This window comes from Symphalangus syndactylus, chromosome 5 (genome assembly GCF_028878055.3).
Source record: "Symphalangus syndactylus isolate Jambi chromosome 5, NHGRI_mSymSyn1-v2.1_pri, whole genome shotgun sequence".
NCBI classification, from domain to species: domain Eukaryota; kingdom Metazoa; phylum Chordata; class Mammalia; order Primates; family Hylobatidae; genus Symphalangus; species Symphalangus syndactylus.
In genome coordinates, this window is record NC_072427.2 from 120690040 (window position 1) to 120709391 (window position 19352).

At 44.5% G+C, this 19352-nt stretch overlaps 1 protein-coding gene across 4 annotated transcripts in view; it reads right to left on the reverse strand.

Moving 5' to 3' along the window:
- Window positions 1–19112, reverse strand: part of MAPK6 (mitogen-activated protein kinase 6) — a 64134-nt gene extending 45022 nt beyond the window's left edge. Inside the window, exons 1-2 of one of the 4 annotated variants that reach the window (XM_063640687.1) lie at window positions 19033–19112; window positions 18262–18400 (exon numbers count right to left, since the gene is read on the reverse strand). The gene's annotated coding sequence lies outside the window, so the exon portion shown is untranslated. Of the gene's footprint in view, window positions 1–3897; window positions 4247–4516; window positions 4767–18261; window positions 18401–19032 lie in introns of those variants that run through there. The other 3 variants (XM_055279149.2, XM_055279151.2, XM_055279150.2) reach the window with 3 other exon arrangements.
- Between the last annotated feature and the right edge of the window lie 240 nt (window positions 19113–19352).

The window sequence follows — 19352 nt, forward strand, 5'->3', positions numbered from 1 at the left end:
ATGTATAAAAGACAAAAAGCTTTTAGAACTCTATCGGCTGGGCACGGTGGCTCATGCCTGTAATCCCAGGACTTTGGGAGGCCCAGGCAGGTGGATCACAAGGTCAAGAGATGAGAACATCCTGGCCAACATAATGAAACCCTGTCTCTACTAAAAAAATATACAAAAACTAGCTGGGCATGGTGGTGCGCACCTGTAGTCCCAGCTACTCGGGAGGCTGAGGCTGAAGAATCACTTGAACCTGGGAGGCGGAGGTTGCAGTGAGCCGAGATGGCTCCAGCCTGGCAACAGAGCGAGACACCGTCTCAAAAAAAAAAAAAACTCTATTAGAGAGCCCACACAGTATTTTCCAAATACGCAATTCATGGAGGTAAAAAAACCAATCAATGCTGGACTCGGCCTACATCACTGTCACCTTAAAAGCATCAGCTTCACATGAAAGCAACCCCTGGAAAATGCCATTAACTACAGTAACATTGGGAGTTATTTTTGTGAAGTCTCAGTCAAGGCTCTCAGCAATAAAAATGAGCAAAATTCCCACACCACAGGCAGGTTGTAGTGTAATGTAACAGCCCACAAAACAGGCTGAAGGAACTAATGAAGGCAGCCAACAATGCTACACAGAATTTACTTCTGAGGCATCTTCTTTCCATTTTAACAGGGGACCTAGAGTAACACAAGGTTCAAATGGTTCAAAAGTAACAAGGAACTGGATAGCAGTGGTGAGAAGGCTCAGCATTTCATAAAGCAGTATCTTGGAGACAGGAAGCAGGCTAAGATATCCAGTTTTTTTTTTGTTTTTCGTGGTTTTTTTTTTTTTGAGACGGAGTCTCGCTCTGCTGCCCAGGCTGGAGTGCAGTGGCACAATCTTGGCTCACTGCAACCTCTGCCTCCCGGGTTCAAGCGATTCTCCTGCCTCAGCCTCCTGAGTAGCTGGGATTACAGGCGCGTGCCACCACACCCAGCTAATTTTTGTATTTTATTAGAGACGGGGTTTCACCACGTTGGCCAGGATGGTCTTGAATTCCTGACCTCGTGATCCGCCTCCTCAGCCTCCCAAAGTGCTGGGATTACAAGCGTTAGCCACTGCCCTGGGCCTCAATTTGTTTTTAAACTCTGAATTATGCACTACAGTTAATTACCTATATTTGAAAACAATGCTGAAAATACGTTAAACCTCTAAGTTATGTGATGCTCTGAAAATTTTCAATACTTTTATATTTGTATTTTTATGTTTCCTTTAGTAGGAAATGTTTTTTTAAGTTTGAATTAAACTTTGTAAAAAAAAAACCTCTAGGTATAAATCATGCAATACTCTTCCAAAATAGTTCCAAAAATTTAATTCACATTAACAACACATTTTATGGGCCAGGAGCAGGGGCTCACACCTGTAATCCCAACACTTTGGAAGGCTGAGGCAGGCAGATTGCTTGAGTCCAGGAATTCAAGAACAGCCTGGGTAACATTGTGAAAATTCATCTCTACAAAAAATACGAAAAACTAGCCAGGCATGGTCGCACACAGCTGTAGTCCCAGCTACTCAGGAGGCTGAGGCAGGAAGATCACCTGAGCCCGGGAAGTAGAGGTTGCAGTGAACAGCGATCGCACCACTGCACTCCAGCCAGGGTGACAGAGAAAGACCCTGTCTCACAAAAACAACAACAACAAACACTTTACTGTCCACAAACTCCTCAAATCCCTTTGGAAAAATAAACAGTATACACAGAAAAACTAGCGGATGGGGTGGGAAATTTTTTTTCTTTTATTTTAAAAATTGAGACAGGGTCTCGTTATGTTGCCTAGACTGGTCTTGAACTCCTGGCCTCAAGCGATCCTTCCACCTCAGGCTCCCAAAGTGCCGGGATTACAGGTGTGAGCCAATGCACCCAGCCCCACTCTTAAACTGCCATTCTCAATCTTCTTCCCCCTCTCAATCTTATTTTAAGCCACCTTGCAAAACGTTGGCTCTTTTAAAATCAGTCAGAAGATTAATCTTATTACCAAGTTTCGACTTAGAACTGTATACATTCAGCTTATCTTACTTATCTTAAAAAAAAGCCATGAAAAATAGTGCCTAATACCTATTTCAAATTGTCTTTATTAAAAAGGAAAATTCACATAAATCACAAAGCACAATGTTTTAATAATTCTATGAGAGTGAAACTTTCATATTCAGAGCCATATCTGATTAAATATTAAATATAAAGATAACTTTCACATAACCAATAAAAACATAAGCTCAATTTCTACCGACACCATAAAAGTACTATCTGTCCTTTATAAACAACCTATAACAAATCTCTCTCAGCAGTAGCCAAAAACCTGCTGGTATCAAACATTTAATTTCAGCACCTGACCAGCAATTGGTTTTACCTTTCCTCTCAGCAAATGTTACACAATTCCACCTGTAGAGTATATGATATCCTTTTAATATGCAATTTAAGAAGCCATTACTTTTTTTAGAGAAACTGCTGTTCCTCTTCAGAAAAAATGAGAGAGAATTTCAATGTGGACAGGAACATTTTAGCCTATCATTTAGAAAAAAATACAGTGTATTTAAAAAAAAAAAAAAAAAGCCACGTAGCAGTCCGTGGGCAGCATGAGTCATCATCCAACTCAAAACTTGAAGCAGCACTTGTAAGCTTCCTCCTACCCGACCCCATCCCCTTCAGCAAAGTACCCTGAGTCAGCAAACCTTACTATTTTGTCAGTTATGATTCTCACGATGCTTTAAATGAATTTATGTAAAGCACTGCAACAGTTTTAGTGCTAACGTTTGTCTTTAGAATGTGTGCATTTTTTTTATTACAAAATTAACTGACTTCAAATCACTCTTCTCTGGATTTTTTAATCACAGAAAGTAGCCAACGATTACTTCTAATCCTCTTTTGCAAATAACTGAATTCCAAAATATCCTCATACACGAAGTTTTTTCTAAAATATTCTCCATTTTCCAGTGTTTTCTTCTCAACAGTAATACCTAGGTGATCAAATATGTTCTGCTCAAATATGGCATATTTTCTAGATTAACTGCAATTACTGAATTCAGGACATCAATGAATAATTTTACAAGCTTAACAAGGCAATTCTTAATAAATGATGTAACACATGTGAAAAGACTTTACAATCCCTGGCACATAAACACTTCATAAACATGTCTGAACAACTACTATCTAAAGACAAAGTTTCTTTCACCCAATTCAAAATTATTTTTTAAACATTAAAATCTGATATTTCTATGCAGAAATTCCTGATTTCAGGGCCAGGCCCTGTTTGGACCCTACATTCTTCTGGTCAGATCACTCTTTCCATCTCAGTTTTCCAGCGTTAAAGAGAGAGGACATGTCCAACTGGAACTGTAAGAGACAGGCTAGAAGAATCAGCCATCAGAAAATTACTCTGAAGCTGCTTGCTCTTCATTGTACGGCGTGTTAATTTTTCCCCTTGACAAATCATCTGTATCCGTTAAAAAAAAAAGTCATTACTGAGACTGCATCTTTAGCAATGAACACGAATTCTGCCGTTAATACAAGCAGGCTTCTAATTCCAACTCACCAGTCCGTTTCACTGGACCTTTTCCAATGAACAAGCAAAAGAAAAAACGGCAAAGGAATCGAGAAGCTCCCGCTGCACAGAGATCCCCCTAACATCTAAACCGGTCGGGTCCTACACTCGCCAAGAAACAAAAGGATGCCAAAACACCTTTACTTTTCGACACAACTCACAAAGCGGACTAAAATGCACAGCAAAGTGACAAGGCCCTTTTTGGTGAACCGACAAAACAAGCTTTCATTTGGGCACTTTGACAGACCACCACTTAAGGTCCCGAAAGAAGCTAAGGAAAGACTGTAGGGCAGAGGGAGGAAATTAGGAATTTCGTCTCCGAGTTTTCAGTACCTCATTCATGGCTAGACTCAAAACTTGGGCGGACTTCAGGGCTCTGAGACGAGCCGGGTGAGCGCTGCGCGCTACGCCACTGGAGACTTTGCCCGGCCGGAGTCAGCTGAGGCCGAGTCACCGGGTGGGATGGGGGAGGAGACGCGGGAGCATTTCGAAAGGCAGCGTGCCAGGAAAGCGAGACTCCACGCCACCTCATGTTCCCCGGGCCGCCGCCCCTCGCTCGCCCGCCCTCCGGTCCGGCTGGGTTTCGAACCTGCGGACCCAGGCGCAGGCGACTGGGCGGCAGCCGGCGTGCGGGGCCAGGGAGCGGGCGCGGCCCGGCAGGGCGACCGGCGAGGGGCGTGCCGGGTGGGAGGGGCGCGTTGGCCGCCTCCCCGGCCCCACGCGGGGACCCCGGCCCGCCGACCGCCGGCCCGCGCGGGGACGCGCCGGCCAGGCCCGAGCGGGCGTGCAGGCGGGCGAGCAGGGGGCGGGCGGCAGACCGAACAAAAGCGCCTTTGTTGAGCGGCAGCCGCCGGAGGGTCACACACAATGGAGGAGGGAGCCGGCTCTGCCGCCGCCGGGCCCGCCGCGGCGCCCTCCCGAACCGCCCCGCCGGCGCACCCCGCACACGTACACACACACACTCACGGGACTTCTCCGACTCATCGAGAGAGTGCGGGGCCCGCGGACAGCCCCCAGTGTCGGCTCAGGTCTCCGGCTGTGCTGGCGGCAGCGGCGTCTCCGAGGCTCTCGCTTTGCCGCAATCGCCGCCATGTAACCCCGACCCGCGAGAGAGGGCGAGGAAGAGGGGGCGGGGCCTCGAGGTGCCACGCCCCCTCACGTCACAGGCTCACTCCACGGGTTCTCCCGCCCCCGCCCTGCCCAGCGCGCCCGCACGCGCCGGAATTTCCAGCGCCCGTGACTGGGCTGCCCGCGCCGCGGAGGCGGTGGGAAAGGCACGCGGCTCGTCCGGCGTCTCCTGGGGGCTTTGCCTGCGGGCGGGCAGGGAGGAAGACAGCTGGGGCCGTCTGCTCCACTACCTGCCCTGGCATTAAGGGAACAAAGTGACCAAACCCAGTGCCAGTGTTTACTAAGCACCTACTACGTGCAAGGCACTGGGCAATCCGAGAGAATGAGGCCTCAGTCTCCAGGAAGGCTGGACCTTAAGATGGATTGGCTGGAAGGCGACAGCCCGAGCACAAGGCAGACGCGTTAGAGGCCAAGTACTAAGGTCATTCATTCTGCCAGAGTATGGAGGAAGGCTTTTAGGAGTGGTCGCCACGGTGGCCTTTCAGCTGGATCCCGGAGGAGCGGGTATAACCAGGAGGTGGGGAGGGTGTTTCTGCCGAGGGAACAGGGTGAGCAAAGACTGGGAAGCCAGAGTACCTGGCTTGTTGCAGGAACTGGGATAGGACAATTTGAATTTGGGAAGGGATGCACTGTGAAACGTAGAAAGGTGAATGGGTACCTTCTTGGGCCCACTTCTTGGCTAAAAGCAAACTTACATTACTTATGGCTTATTGAGTCCAAGGAGCCTTTTCAGTGTTTATGTGAAATTTAAGTATTTATGAAATTAGAAACGCAGGTCAGCATATTTTTTCAATGACTTCATCACCATCTCGATGAGAACCAGACATACAATAGCCCCTTTAGCCATTATTATGGGCATCTTCAAGAATGAGGCAAAGACCACTTCAAAAAGATCACAAAGGGCCAGGCGTGGTGGTTCACGCCTGTAATCCTAGCACTTTGGGAGGCCGAGACGAGCAGATCACCTGAGGCCAGGAGTTCGAGATCAGCATGGCCAACATGGTGAAAGCCCCGTCTCCACTAAAAATACAAAAAGTAGCCGGGTGTGGTGGCTCGCACCTGTAATCCCAGCTACTCGGGAGGCTGAGGCAAGAGAATAGCTTGAACCCCGCGGGGGGTTGCAGTGAGCCGAGATCGTGCCAGGACACTCCAGCCTGGGCGAAAGAGCGAAACTCCGTCTCAAAAAAAAAAAAAAAAAAGATCACAGACTAACGAAGTTAAGTGGTTGGGGTGAGCTTGAATGCTTTATATTTTTTAATATTTAAAACAATGTCAGCTGAGTACCAGGTGTGAAGAAGAGGTAATGAGTGAATAAAACCAAGAGAAAGGGGAGACTTGTTCCAACTGCAGAATTTCCAACTTCTGCAACAAGAGCTCTTGCCTTCAGCCCCACTGCCCCTGCTCTAGGCTCTCCTCTGATCCTCAGGACATTTTTCTTTTTTTTTTTTTTTTTTTTTTTTTTTTTTGAGACGGAGTCTCGCTCTATCGCCCAGGCTAGAGTGCAGTGGCGCGATCTCGGCTCACTGCAAGCTCCGCCTCCCGGGTTCACGCCATTCTCCTGCCTCAGCCTCTCCGAGTAGCTGGGACTACAGGCGCCCGCCACCGCGCCCGGCTAATTTTTTGTATTTTTAGTAGAGACGGGGTTTCACCGTGGTCTCGATCTCCTGACCTCGTGATCCGCCCGCCTCGGCCTCCCAAAGTGCTGGGATTACAAGCGTGAGCCACCGCGCCCGGCCACGACATTTTTCTTCTCACTCTTTGAGAACTCGTTTACCTTCCTCTTCCATCAATGTTTGATCACCCAGAGAAGGTGGGAGAACAAATACCAAGCACTGTGCCTTCCCTCAAGGAGCGTTTAATCCAGTGTCACTGCTGACTTCCGGTAAATAGGCTGTGGATAATGCAAAGTTGGCTTACAATAGTAAGGGAGACCACTAAATTGACAGAATCTCTGTAGCATTTCAAAAGGGTGTCAGGGGCCGGGTGCGGTGGCTCACGCTTGTAATCCCAGCACTTTGGGAGGCCGAGGCGGGCGGATCACGAGGTCAGGAGATCGAGACCGTGGTGAAACCCCGTCTCTACTAAAAATACAAAAAATTAGCCGGGCGTGGTGGCAGGCGCCTGTAGTCCCAGCTACTCGGAGAGGCTGAGGCAGGAGAATGGCGTGAACCCGGGAGGCAGAGGTTGCAGTGAGCCGAGATCGTGCCACTGCACTCCAGCCTAGGGGACAGAGCGAGACTCCGTCTCAAAAAAAAAAAAAAAAAAAAAAAAAAAAAAAAAAAAAAAAGGGTGTCAGGCCTCTGAGCCCAAGCTAAGCCATCATATCCCCAGTGACCTGCACATATACATCCAGATGACCTGAGCAACTGCAGATCCACAAAAAAAGTGAAAATAGCCTTAACTGATGACATTCCACCATTGTGATTTATTTCTGCCCCAACTGATCAATGTACTTTGTAATCTCCCCCACCCTTAGGAAGGTTCTTTATAATCTCCGCCATCCTTAAGAAGATTCTTTGTAATTCTCCCCACCTTTGAGAATGTACTTTGTGAGATCTGCCCCCTGCTCCCAAAACATTGCTCTTAACTCCACCACCTATCCCAAAACCTGTAAGAACTAATGATAATCCCACCATCTTTTGCTGACTCCTTTTTTGGACTCAGCCCGCCTGCACCCAGGTGAAATAAACAGCCTTGTTTTTCACACAAAGCCTGTTTGGTGGTCTCTTCACACGGACATGTGAGACAAAGGGGAGGTCAAGGATGGAATAATTACAAGATTTGGGGGGTCTGGTTTTTGTTTGTTTTTTGGTTTTGTGTGGTTTTTTTTTTTTTTTTTTGAGACAGAGTCTCGGTCTGTCGCCAGGCTGGAGTGCAGTGGCGAAATCTCGGCTCACTGCAACCTCTGCTCAAGCGATTCCCCTGCCTCAGCCTCCCGAGTAGCTGGGACTACAGGCGCGCGCCAGGACGCCCAGCTAATTTTTGTATTTTTAGTAGAGACGAGGTTTTACCATGTTGACCAGGATGGTCTCGATCTCCTGACCTGGTGATCCACCAGCCTCACCCTCCGAAAGTGCTGGGATTACAGGCGTGAGCCACCACACCCGGCCCAGGGACCTGGTTTAAGACTGGTTTTTCAGTGAGGGGTCCTGTTTGGGTTTGGGACAAATTTGTTATATAATAGTTTAAGATGGGTGGGCAGAGGAGGGGGAGAGTTTTGAAGAGAGCCTAAAGGGATAAATAGGTGTTAAACTCAGGAGAGCAGAGGGCTGTTTACCCTGACAAAGGCAAATTCTGTGAGTAACTTAATGAAATAAATGGATTTTAGGAAGTTCCTGAAACCACAATCAAGTTATTTGCAACTCCACCTTTTTAGGCAAGAGTCTCTTGGAATTCAAGTTATATTTATTGCAGATAGTTGAATTGTAAAGTCATGTCAAGGTAGTTGGTTTTAGTTTTTTTGGTTTTTTTTTTTTTGTTTGAGATGGAGTTTTGCTCTTGTCATCCAGGCTGGAGTATAGTGGCAGCCAGCTTTCAAGGCTCCTGCCCATCCTAGTGATTCCTGCCTCTGGTTTCCATGCCCTTGTATGGTTTCTATGAATGTGTCTATTGGGTCATAATGTAAAATGTATTTCTATTTATTGCTAATTATTGCTATGAGCTATGCTATTGCTAAAAGTTTGAAAGTCACTGCCATAGTGGAGGAATGCAGGAGAGAAAAAATAAGTACAGCGTGAGATAGATGAGTGCTTCCTGAGCAGAGATGCAAATTACTTGCTGTTGTTGGACTATAATGGAAGGAACAATTGATAAGAACCGGGGACATCAGGGAGAGGGAGTATTTGAGCTGGGCTTGATTCCATCAGGTAGTATCTAGAAAAAAAAAATCCCAGATGAAAGAATGTACAAAGACATGAGCATGCAGGGCACACTTTGGAAAATGGGAGAAGTCTGACAGGCCTGGGAGAATGAAGACAAGTTAGCACCAGATTGAGAAGGCCTTGATTACAAGGCCAAAACTTTTGGATTTTACGCTAAAGAGAGTAGGAGAGGAACGTAAAGGATACAACTAGTATTTTAGAATATAACACTGGCATTAATAGGAAGGGTAGATTGAGCAAGAGATTGGAGACCTGGAGCAGGTAGAAGAATCCATTGTTTTTTCTGCCCTGTATCCAATGTATGGTCTTCTGGTAACAATACTCCCATGTCCTCTAAGGAGCCTCCCTTTCCTGTGTAAGTAAAAATGTTTTCTGTTGCAAGTAACAGAGAAGCCAAACCAAACTGTATCTCATGAGAGAGACAATGTATTTAGATGGTTATTGTACCTTTACTATTGTATCTTTACTTTACTTACAATAACCATTTGGATGGTTATTGCACTCCTTACTAGGTGAGGAAGGAGATGATAATACAAGAAAGATTATTGAGTAAAGTGGACTTGGCGAATGCTTAGATGAGTTAGAGATGTGTCTTAAGTCACCCGGTTGCTCCCGCATTACCTCTTTAAGTTCCCTCTTTAGGCTTCTTGTTTTATCTTTTTCCAGTTAACTTACCCTATGAAGACAAACTACCAAATACCTTGATTTTCAAAATGGATAGAAAATAGAGTTTAGCAATACAAACTACTACATTTGATGGTAAACCCTGGAAAATGTCTGATATAAATCATTAAAGACAGTATGTTAGGGAAAATGTAAGAGGTCATCATGACTTCTCTTCAAGTAAGTCATTACAAAGAAATACCACTTCCTTTCTTGATAGAATTATTACATTACTTAACCAAGAGTTTGGTCATTTCAGGAAGGCAAGACACCTTTGTGGATAAGATGGAGTGATGTGGGTTTAGATTATAGCAGAGAAAGGTTGATTCAAAGAGCGCCAATTAATGGCATGACAAGGAATCTTGAGAGAGTTCTCTAGAAAAGCAATACAGATTTTCCCCTCTTTAGTCTTGTGTAATATACATATATATATTTTTTCAGATGGAGTCTCACTCTGTCGCCCAGGCTGGAGTATAGTGGCACGATCTTGTCTCACTGCAACCTCCACCTCCCGGGTTCAAGGCATTCTCGTGCCGCATCCTCCCGAGTAGCTGGGACTACAGGCACCCGCCACCACGCCTGACTAATTTTTGTATTTTTAGTAGGGACGAGGCTTCACCATATTGGTCAGGCTGGTCTCGAACTCCTGACCTTGTGATCCGCCCACCTTGGCCTCCCAAAGTACTGGGATTACAGGTGTAAGCCATCGCGCCTGGCTGAGTAATATTTTTATCAATGTTTTGAGTTAGGGTACTTATTAAACTTAAGGGAGATATAAAACATAGAGTGTGATAGATTATAGGATAATTACTCAAAATCATTTCCATAGGTTGCAAAGAATCTTTTCAAAAAGATGACATTTGACTGCAATAAAGTACAATATCTTTGTTCAGAAAAATCATTTGAAAAGGGCCAGGATTTGGGAGACTTGGCTTAACCCAGTAATGTGACAATAAGGGTAAAATGCAGTGTGAGCAGATGCCAAAAAAATGTAACAAAATAGAACAAAATGTGTGAATAGGAAACAGTGTCCAAGTCCCAGGGGGTACCACACCTATGCTATTCAGCTCAAGATTTCTCAACTTATGTGTTCAAATACAGACACCACATTTACAAAAGCCACCACACATAGCAAATTAGAATAATTCATTAGGAGACATTCAGGCAGGGTGTGGAAACCATCTTCTCTGAAGAAAAGATGTGAGAATTGGGTCTGATTAACCTGCAGAAGAGATTTGCTGAAGGGTTCTTGTGTGCAGAGGGGAGAATGGTTGCTCTGGATTTCAGATCTAAAACCACTGAGAGGGCTATTACCGAGAGGCATTGGCTCAGCATAAGAAAGGACTGTTTTGGATACTGGAACTGAGCCACAGTGGACAGGACTTCCCTGGCGAAGTGAATGCTACATCACTGGAAGCATTCAATCAGAAAACAATGGCCACCTGTCAAGGCGGGTCTAAAAGGAACTGCGGAGGAGAGGAGGGGCCTACAGCCAGCTGATAACTTCCATGGTCTCCAACTTGAAGCTTCTGTGTGCCTGTTTATACTCTTAATTTAAAATGACTGCTCTCCTAGACACGGTTTATAGAAGAACACGTTGTAATTTGATTTGTAAATAAATAAAACAGCCTTCCACTGAAGAAATTCATTGCCAAGTACAGTTCATCCTCACAGTGGATTCTCATTATTTGTGGTACTTATGTTCTGTAAAGTCATCATGAACAGTAAATTAGTGAAAACTGAACCCTGCTCCTAGGCGAAATACAAGGCTAGGTTCCTGCAAACCTCTGGCACAACATTCTCATCAGCCAGTGAATATATAATCTTGTTTCATGTGTATTTCTGTTTAAAGACACCTTTTTAAATACTTATTGTTGATTCATTAGCACTGAACTCGCTGCCAAAAGCACTGTAACTCATGCCTGAATAAAGCTTATCTAACATGTATTTTCTCTGTAGGGCACTTCACAGCCTTTTGTGCTTAGTAACTCTATATAGCACTTCAGCAATACATTTGGGGGCCACTTTAAACAGCAAAATCACCAACAGAAAGCAAAAAATGTGATGGCTCGGCACAGTGGTATGTGCCTGTAGTCCCAGCTACTCAGGAGGCTGAGACAGGAGGGTCACTTGAGCCCAGGATTTGAGTCCAGCCTGGGCAACATAGAGAGATCCTGTTTCTAAAAACAAAAAAATCATGGCACCAAATAGACCACGGAAAGGACACTCGTTTACAGTACGAGAGTTGAAACCAGAAGGCAGAATCTTGTCTTGTTTGGCCTCAGCTGGCAACGTTCACGTAGGGTGACTCAAATATCTCGTTACTGTGCATGTTCAAAAGTGACTACAAAGGTGCTGTGACTACTTCGGGGTTACAAATAAGTTTCAGCAATAGGCAAATTTGCAAACAGAATCTGTGAATAATGAGGACTGGCTATAGTTAAAGATTATGGAGAGAATGTTTTCAGTCAAAACCCATCAAACCTGTACATAAAGTTTGATGAGAGGCAGATCACACGAATGCTTTTTGGAAATAGAAGACTACCTGCAAACAAAACTAGGATCCCACATTTAACTGGATGGGGCAACAAGAGTATCCCCTCTGCCGGGCGCGGTGGCTCACGTGAGCGGATCACTTGAGGTCAGGAGTTCCAGACCAGCCTAGCCAACATGGTAAAATCCTATCTCTACTAAAAATATAAAAATTAGCCTGGCCTGGTGACATGTGCCTGTAGTCCCAGCCACTCAGGAGGCTGAGGCAGGAGAATCACTTGAACCCAGGAGATGGAGGTTGTAGTGAGCCAAGATCGTGCCACTACACTCCAGCCTGGGCAACAGAGTGAAACTCTGTCTCAAAAAAAAAAAAAAAAAAAAGGCCGGGTGCAATGGCTCATGCCTGTAATCCCAGCACTTTGGAAGGCCGAGTCAGGTGGATCAGCTGAGGTCAGGAGTTCAAGACCAGCCTGACCAACATGGAGAAACCCTGTCTCTACTAAAAATACAAAAATTAGCCGGGTATGGTGGCGCCTGTAATCTCAGCTACTCGGGAGGCTGAGGCAGGAGAATCGCTTGAACCCAGGAGGCAGAGGTTGCAGTGAGCCAAGATCATGCCATTGCACTCCAGCCTGAGCAACAAAAACAAAACTCTGTCTCAAAAAAAAAAAAAAAAAAAACAAAAAAACAAAAAAACACTTACCCTTCAGGAGAATGGTAACAGCAATCATTTATCAAGTTCCTACCAAGTGGCCCGTTTCAGGTAAACACTTTACAAACATTCTATCATTTTCTCAGACTATGACAAATGGGATTTCATTGAAAAACTGTAAGAAATTACTTAAGGCCGGGCATGGTGGCTCACGCCTGTAATCCCAGCACTTTGGGAGGCTGAGGCAGGTGTATCACGAGGTTAGGAGTTTGAGACCAGCCTGGCCAAGATGGTGAAACCCTGTCTCTACTAAAAATACAAAAAGTAGCCGGGCATGGTGGCGGGCGACTGAAATCCCAGCTACTCGGGAGGCTGAAGCAGGAGAATCACTTGAACCCGGGAGGCAGAGGTTGCAGTGAGCCGAGATTGCGCCACTGCACTCTAGCCTGGGCGACAGAGCCAGACTCTGTCTCAAAAAAAAGAAAAAAAATTACTTAAATATTTTAGACAAAACCTGGCTTTCCTTGTAATAAAATCAATTTCTGAGACAAAAACTATACATTTACTTTTTGAATAATGGTTATATAACTAAACATTTAAATGTACTGGGAAATATCTATTGGGATAATTTTATAAAACCAAATAAATAATCCAAAGAGCCCCTCTAATTTATCTGCTTTGGAAGTCAGTATTTTCTGGAAGCAGGGCAAATTTGTAGAAATGGTAGGATTAAACTAGTAATACAAAACTTACAGCCTCCCCTAACACACACTTTTTAAGAGAAGCATAGAGAGAATGACACTTTCTGGCTTTAGGGAAATTTAGTCCAAAGGTTTTCTTATTTGCATTCTGTCCTTCCTTCTATCTTGAGAGGCCCAATACCTTGAGGAGAACAGATACTCCTAATTTCTGGAGACAGTGTCCAACTTGAACCTCTTGCGACCACAAAGCCTTCTATAACTAGTCTCAGGTTTTGAGAACAACCTGGGTCTCTGCCACATGACCAGAGTAAATAAAAGGAAAGAATAGACATGATGTTTGTCAGCCCATGCGCAGGGAATGATAAATATTTTGAGTTGTGGAGACAAAGCAGCTTTCAACTCACAAGGTCATGCTCCTCCCCTTTACACTTCAGTAGTTAAGCTATCCTGTCCTTTGAGGAAGAAGGTAATCACTTCCTCTAACTAAACCTGTACCCAACATTTGCTTTCACTGGTCATTCTGAGTGCTCCATTTATCGATTAGTATATAATATGGTAGGCTTAGTAGGTCTGCCTTCCACAATCCCGCCTCTCACCCCCTATTTGCCACTTGATAATTACTACCACTGGAACTCCCTTCCCAGAGGATGTCATCATCCCCAGAAACTGATAACCACCTCTAGAGTCTTTATCTGCACTCATCATTGCCTCTGGCAATCGCCTAGGTCTGGTGTCCTGGAAGAAAAATGGCCAGGGGCTCAAGAGGCCTAAGACTCATCTGCCCATCCTGGCCTCACTCTAAACCTATGAGTGCCCATCCCATTCCCTCCCACAACCACGGCATTACACAGGGCCCTGCATGCAAAAGGACCCCATGCTTGGTTTAATGCTCTGCTATGACCATCTTGACATTCCTGATGATTTTATCTTTGAACTCGTGTTGTGTAGTGAAGTCAGATGTGGCAGTGGAGCATGCAGGTGAGCAGAGGAGATAGATGCAATAAGTATGTTCACTATTTCTGGCCACCCCGTTCATATATAGCGTTCTCCATGACCCATGTGCACAGGATTCTGGTGAGCCCACGGTGCATCAGAATTCAGTGAGACAAAGCAAATAAGTATTAATACAAGGTAAGCCTGTTTTGTCTATGGCTGAGTAAGTGGGGGTCCTGATAGTTCTGAGAAGTCATGCTTTCCACTGGAACCAGAACTTCAAACAGAAAGAAGGCAATGGCATTCTAAGACATAGAAGACCACGATACCCTATCATATCTTTTCTTTCTCGTGTCACTTCCCTGTGTTAGCTGACTGCTTGTGCTGAGGACATTTCCTTTGCCTTTCAGTACTTTCTTACTCCTCAGTAAGTCAAAGGTGGAGTGTTAGTACAATGTGCGTGCATCAAGAAGTGAAATAAGGGCTGGGCACAGTGGCTCACACCTGTAATCCCGGCACTTTGGGAGGCTGAGGTGGGTGGATCACCTGAGGTCAGGAGTTCGAGACCAGCTTGCCCAACATGGTGGAACCCCATCTCTACTAAAAATACAAAAATTAGCCGGGCGTGGTGGCAGGCGCCTGTAATCCCAGCTCCTTGGGAGGCTGAGGCAGGAGAATCACTTAAACCTGGGAGGTGGAGGTTGCAGTGTGCCAAGATCACACCATTGCACTCCAGCCTGGGTGATGGAGTAAAACTCCGTCTCCAAAAAAAAAAAAAAAAGAGGTGAAATAACAGTTGAGGTAGTTTTGTGTAGTTTTTCTACTGTTCTGGTAATAACCAACTATATATATAGGTAAGAGCTAAAAAATAGAAATTACGTCATTTTGGTGAGTCCACAAAGGAGTTAATTTTTTTTTTTTTTGAGATAGAGCTCTAGGTTTGTTGCCCAGGCTGGAGTACGTTGGTGCAAACACAGCTCACTGCAGCCTTGGCCTCCTGGGCTCAAGCAAATCCTCCTGCCTCAGGAGTTAAACGATCTTATATTTGAATTTAAAACTGGCTTTGCACAGTATAAAAATGAATTATAAACTTCATGCTAATAATTTAAATTTTTCTTTTTTCTTACATAGAATAACATTAAATCACGTATTTAAAACACTAACAAGTCAAGAGAGAGAGAGCAGAAGAAAGGAAAATAGTTTTCTTCCCTACTAGCTTAGCAGCATTTTTATTTTTTCTGCCTTTTGAACAAAAGGGCCCCAGAAATTATGTAGCCAGTCTTGCTAGAACCCCACCCCCCAGAAGATAGCCCTGAAGAAGGTGGGTCAGGGACAGACTCCCCACCTGCTCCCACTCCCCTCCCTGCCAGAGCTGGGGCAGGAGAAGTGAGAATATCTCTGCCCTTGGGGATAAGTGTCCAAGGCTACCTCAAAGCCCAGCCGCCCACACTTGGGAGCAGCACTTCCTGTAGTAAACACACAGGCTTCATTACACAGGGAGGTAGGAAGTGGGGTAGGAAGGAAGACCTTGTTCCTTCTGGGGCACATTTTCCCATAGAAACAATGTCGTAGGTCACAGTTCTATAGTCTCAAAGTCAAGCTGCATATGGGCTAAATGGCCTTCTAAGAGTTGGCCTGAGAACAGAACCAATATTTCTAACATTGATTATCTGGGGAAATACATTTTCAGTTTCAAACAACCAAGTTAGAAATCAACTTTTAGGAACATAACTCAGTCGCAAGCAGGGACTGTCTGTACCTTCCTAGCTTAGAAGTGCTGAGACCACAGAGAAGGATGGTATTTGTTAGACCCAGGTAAACAACTAAATGTTAATGATGCTATTAATAAGTCATAAGTCCAGTTTATGCTCTGGCTGATATGAAGGGTCCAGTTCTTCAGATTTGCTCCTTGAAGAACTTGATTGCAGGTTTACCAGGGTTGATTGGCCCCTGGCAACCAACACATACCAACCAAGTTCAAGAGATTGTACCCTAAACCAGCTGCCAATCCATTAAGCACACAAGAATAGCTGTGCTGAGTTGGGCTCATGATTCATCCCGGCTGATATTCTCACACAATGATTGTGAACTTCTGCGTTTTAGACATTGTAAACTCTAGTGTTGAGCACAGTGTCTGAATGTAGTGGTTTCTCAAAAAAAAAGTTAGTTGAAAACGAAAGGTGAATAGGGGTTTCCTTCAAATTTCCCCTTATTTAATTCTACTTTTAAAGCAACTTTCTTCTTAGGAAATCTATTTGGTCATTTTAGTTACCTCTTTCTATGACCTGGTATATCTATTAAATACTAGACTCTTTTTTACGGTTTCCAGGGAGAACTAAATGCATGATTCCAGGTATAACTTCATTACCATTTTGTCAAATGTAAGACAAAATAATGCTTTCAGTTCTGTTTTCCACGTTCTTAGCAAACAGGCCTAGCATATCGTTATATGACTTTAGGAAACAGTCAACAATAACTCATAGGTCTCTTTCTTAGAATAAAACACAGCTCCAAACTCATCTTCTTTTAAGTGACTTTAGACTAACAATACTAAATGCATTATTCCAATTCAGTACAGAATGAAACTCATTTGCCATATTTTTGTCCACTCACATAAGCTGTGTGAAGCTTATCTTTCCAATTTAGATCCATCTGCTTGGTAGTTACTACTCTGGAGAGCTTAAGGCCATTTCAGCCGTGTGATGTTTCCTACATGGGCCTGCTTCCACACAGTCTATGTCAGTTTTAAGTAAGATAAGTCCCCCAGCAGTAATCCTTGGGGGCTCCATTCTGAAACCAGAAGAATCTCTCTGATGTCTTGGCACCAACGGTAGTCAGCAGACCTAGGTGTAAGCCCCAGTTCTGCCACTTAGTTGTTTGATTCCAGGCAAGTCATTTAATCTCAACTTTAAAATGGTATAAATAGCACCTGCCTCCCCTCCCTTGCAGGGCGGGGTCTGTCCAAGGAATACATGAGATAATGTGTGTGGAAGCACTCCTAAAATGCTAACCTACTCTAAATAAGGGGTGTTGTTAGTATCTTCAGCCAGAAGCTTGCCTGTTTAAACTATCATTCACCTAAGTTAAGCCAGATCTCTCTCTCTTTTTTTTTTTTTTTTTTGAGATGGAGTGTCATTCTTGTTGCCCAGGCTGGAATGCAGTGGTGTGATCTCCACTCACTGCAACCTCCACCTCCCAAGTTCAAGCAATTCTCCTGCCTCAGCCTCCTGAGTGGCTGGGATTACAGGCACCCACCACCATGCCTGGCTAAGTTTTGTACTTTTTTAGTAGCGACGGGGTTTTGCCATGTTGGTCAGGATAGTCTTGAACTCCTAACCTCAGGTGATCTGCCCTCCTCAGCCTCCCGAAGTGCTCGGATTACAGGCATGAGCCACCGCACCTGGCCCAGATCTGTCTTCATTCATTCAAGTCATTCAACAGCTAGCCTTTGAGTGCCTATTTTATCCAAGACAGAACTTTCTCCCATCTTTTGGGGTAACTTATTTGGGGGGGTTTGTTTGTTCTTCTTTGTTTCCTCAGTGTTTAATGTGTAAATTGGTAGAGATATTTTTTAAGGTGTAGCATTCACATGCTTATTTACTCCTCAAAGAAATGTGGTCCAACAGTGAAACATGAGGCATGCTCAAGCATGTTGCTGCAAAGGAAGAAGGTCAAACACAGTCTCTGCCTGCATCTCTCCACAGAAAGCAGGAGTGCCTTCCACGCTCAGCCTTGGAGCGACAGAAGGGAAAATCCAGAGTGGGGTTGCTATGGTTTGAATGTGTTCCCCAAAAAGCGTATGTTGGCAACTTAATCCCCAATGCAGCAGTGTTGGGAGGTGGGGCCTAATTGGAGGTGTTTAGGTCACGGGGGCTCCACTCTCGTGAATTGAATAATGCTGATTATAATAAAGCTGGAAGCTTCGAGTTCAGTGTCTTGCCCTCTGGAGATCGTTCTTGCCCTCTTGAGATCGCTCTTGCCCTTCGGCCTTCTACCATGAGATGATGCAGCAAGAAGGACCTCATTAGATACCGTCCCCTCTTAGACTTCCCAGCCTCCACAACTGTGAGCCAAATAATTTTTTTTCCTTTATAAATTATTCAGTCTCAGGTATTCTGTTATAAAAAGCACAAAACAGACTAAGACATGGGTATAGCTGAGGGGGCCAGTGAGAAAGGGAAACAGGGGCAACTATATAACCCCTCAGATCCCAACAACCGCTATAATAATAAATGGATCTACTTACATGAAAGCAGCTTATAGCAATCTCCTTTAATTTAGTCCGTGGTCCATTCTAACAAAGAAAAATTCCTTCCACTTTTAGAAGCTTCTGATGAAGGCTTATGGATACTGCTTCCAAAGGAAAGATAAAAGGCAAAGCATTCCTAGGGAAAAGGAGGAAAGACGTATTTGTAAAATGATTTAGCTGTACAGCAGGTTATGAAGGAGTGAAAAGGAAAAGATTAAAATGGTTCTTTCCCTCCTCCCTCTGTGACTCAGATTAATCCTAAAAATAATCTTCATCCCAGTATGAGACGCTTAGGAAAGACTCACATCTCCACAGACCAATTTTCATGATGGTCGTGGGGAGGAAAGGAACAAAAGGAAGTGGGAGATAGGAAACAGGAACTACTAAAGGTAGTCTAGAAGAGACTTCACTTACTCAGAAGAGGTGAGGTAAAATTAAGGCCAGTGTAAATGTGAAGCAATAAGCATTCTGCATTCTTGCCCTATTCTGAAGTCTTGGAATTATATTGCATCAGCAAAGACGAAACTTCAATTTACTGTTTCACTCTTATCTCTCACTAATTCTGGCCATCCATATTTTACTCATTCGAGTGAATTTTCATCTCTTCAACATCACGCTCCTTTCTTTGCATCAGTAACGGGAGGCTCTTGACATTTTTTCAGTCACATTTAATTTGTGTAAGTCTGTCCATTTGTTTTAAAAGTATTTTATTTTTAAAGTTTTTCAAACTAACAGAAAAGTTGTGCACATAGCATAATGAATTTTTACCTGAACACTTTGAGAGTCAATTGCTGACATGATACCTGTGGTGGATGTTGAGATGCTTTGACCAGATCCGCCTCCAAGGAAAGACTTGCTGCCCTGCTGTGGGGACTGTGCTCAGCACACAGCTGTCAGCTACCACTTCCTTCCGGGTTTGCCTCATGTGCAGAGAGCTACCTTGCCCAAGAAGATGTGCCTTTTCTGGGTTGCCCAAATCTGATGACTGATCAAGGCAGAAGTAGAAAGGTGATATGGCTTGGCTCTGTGTCCCCACCCAAATCTCATCTCAAATTGTAATCTCCATAATCACCATGTGTCGAGGGAGG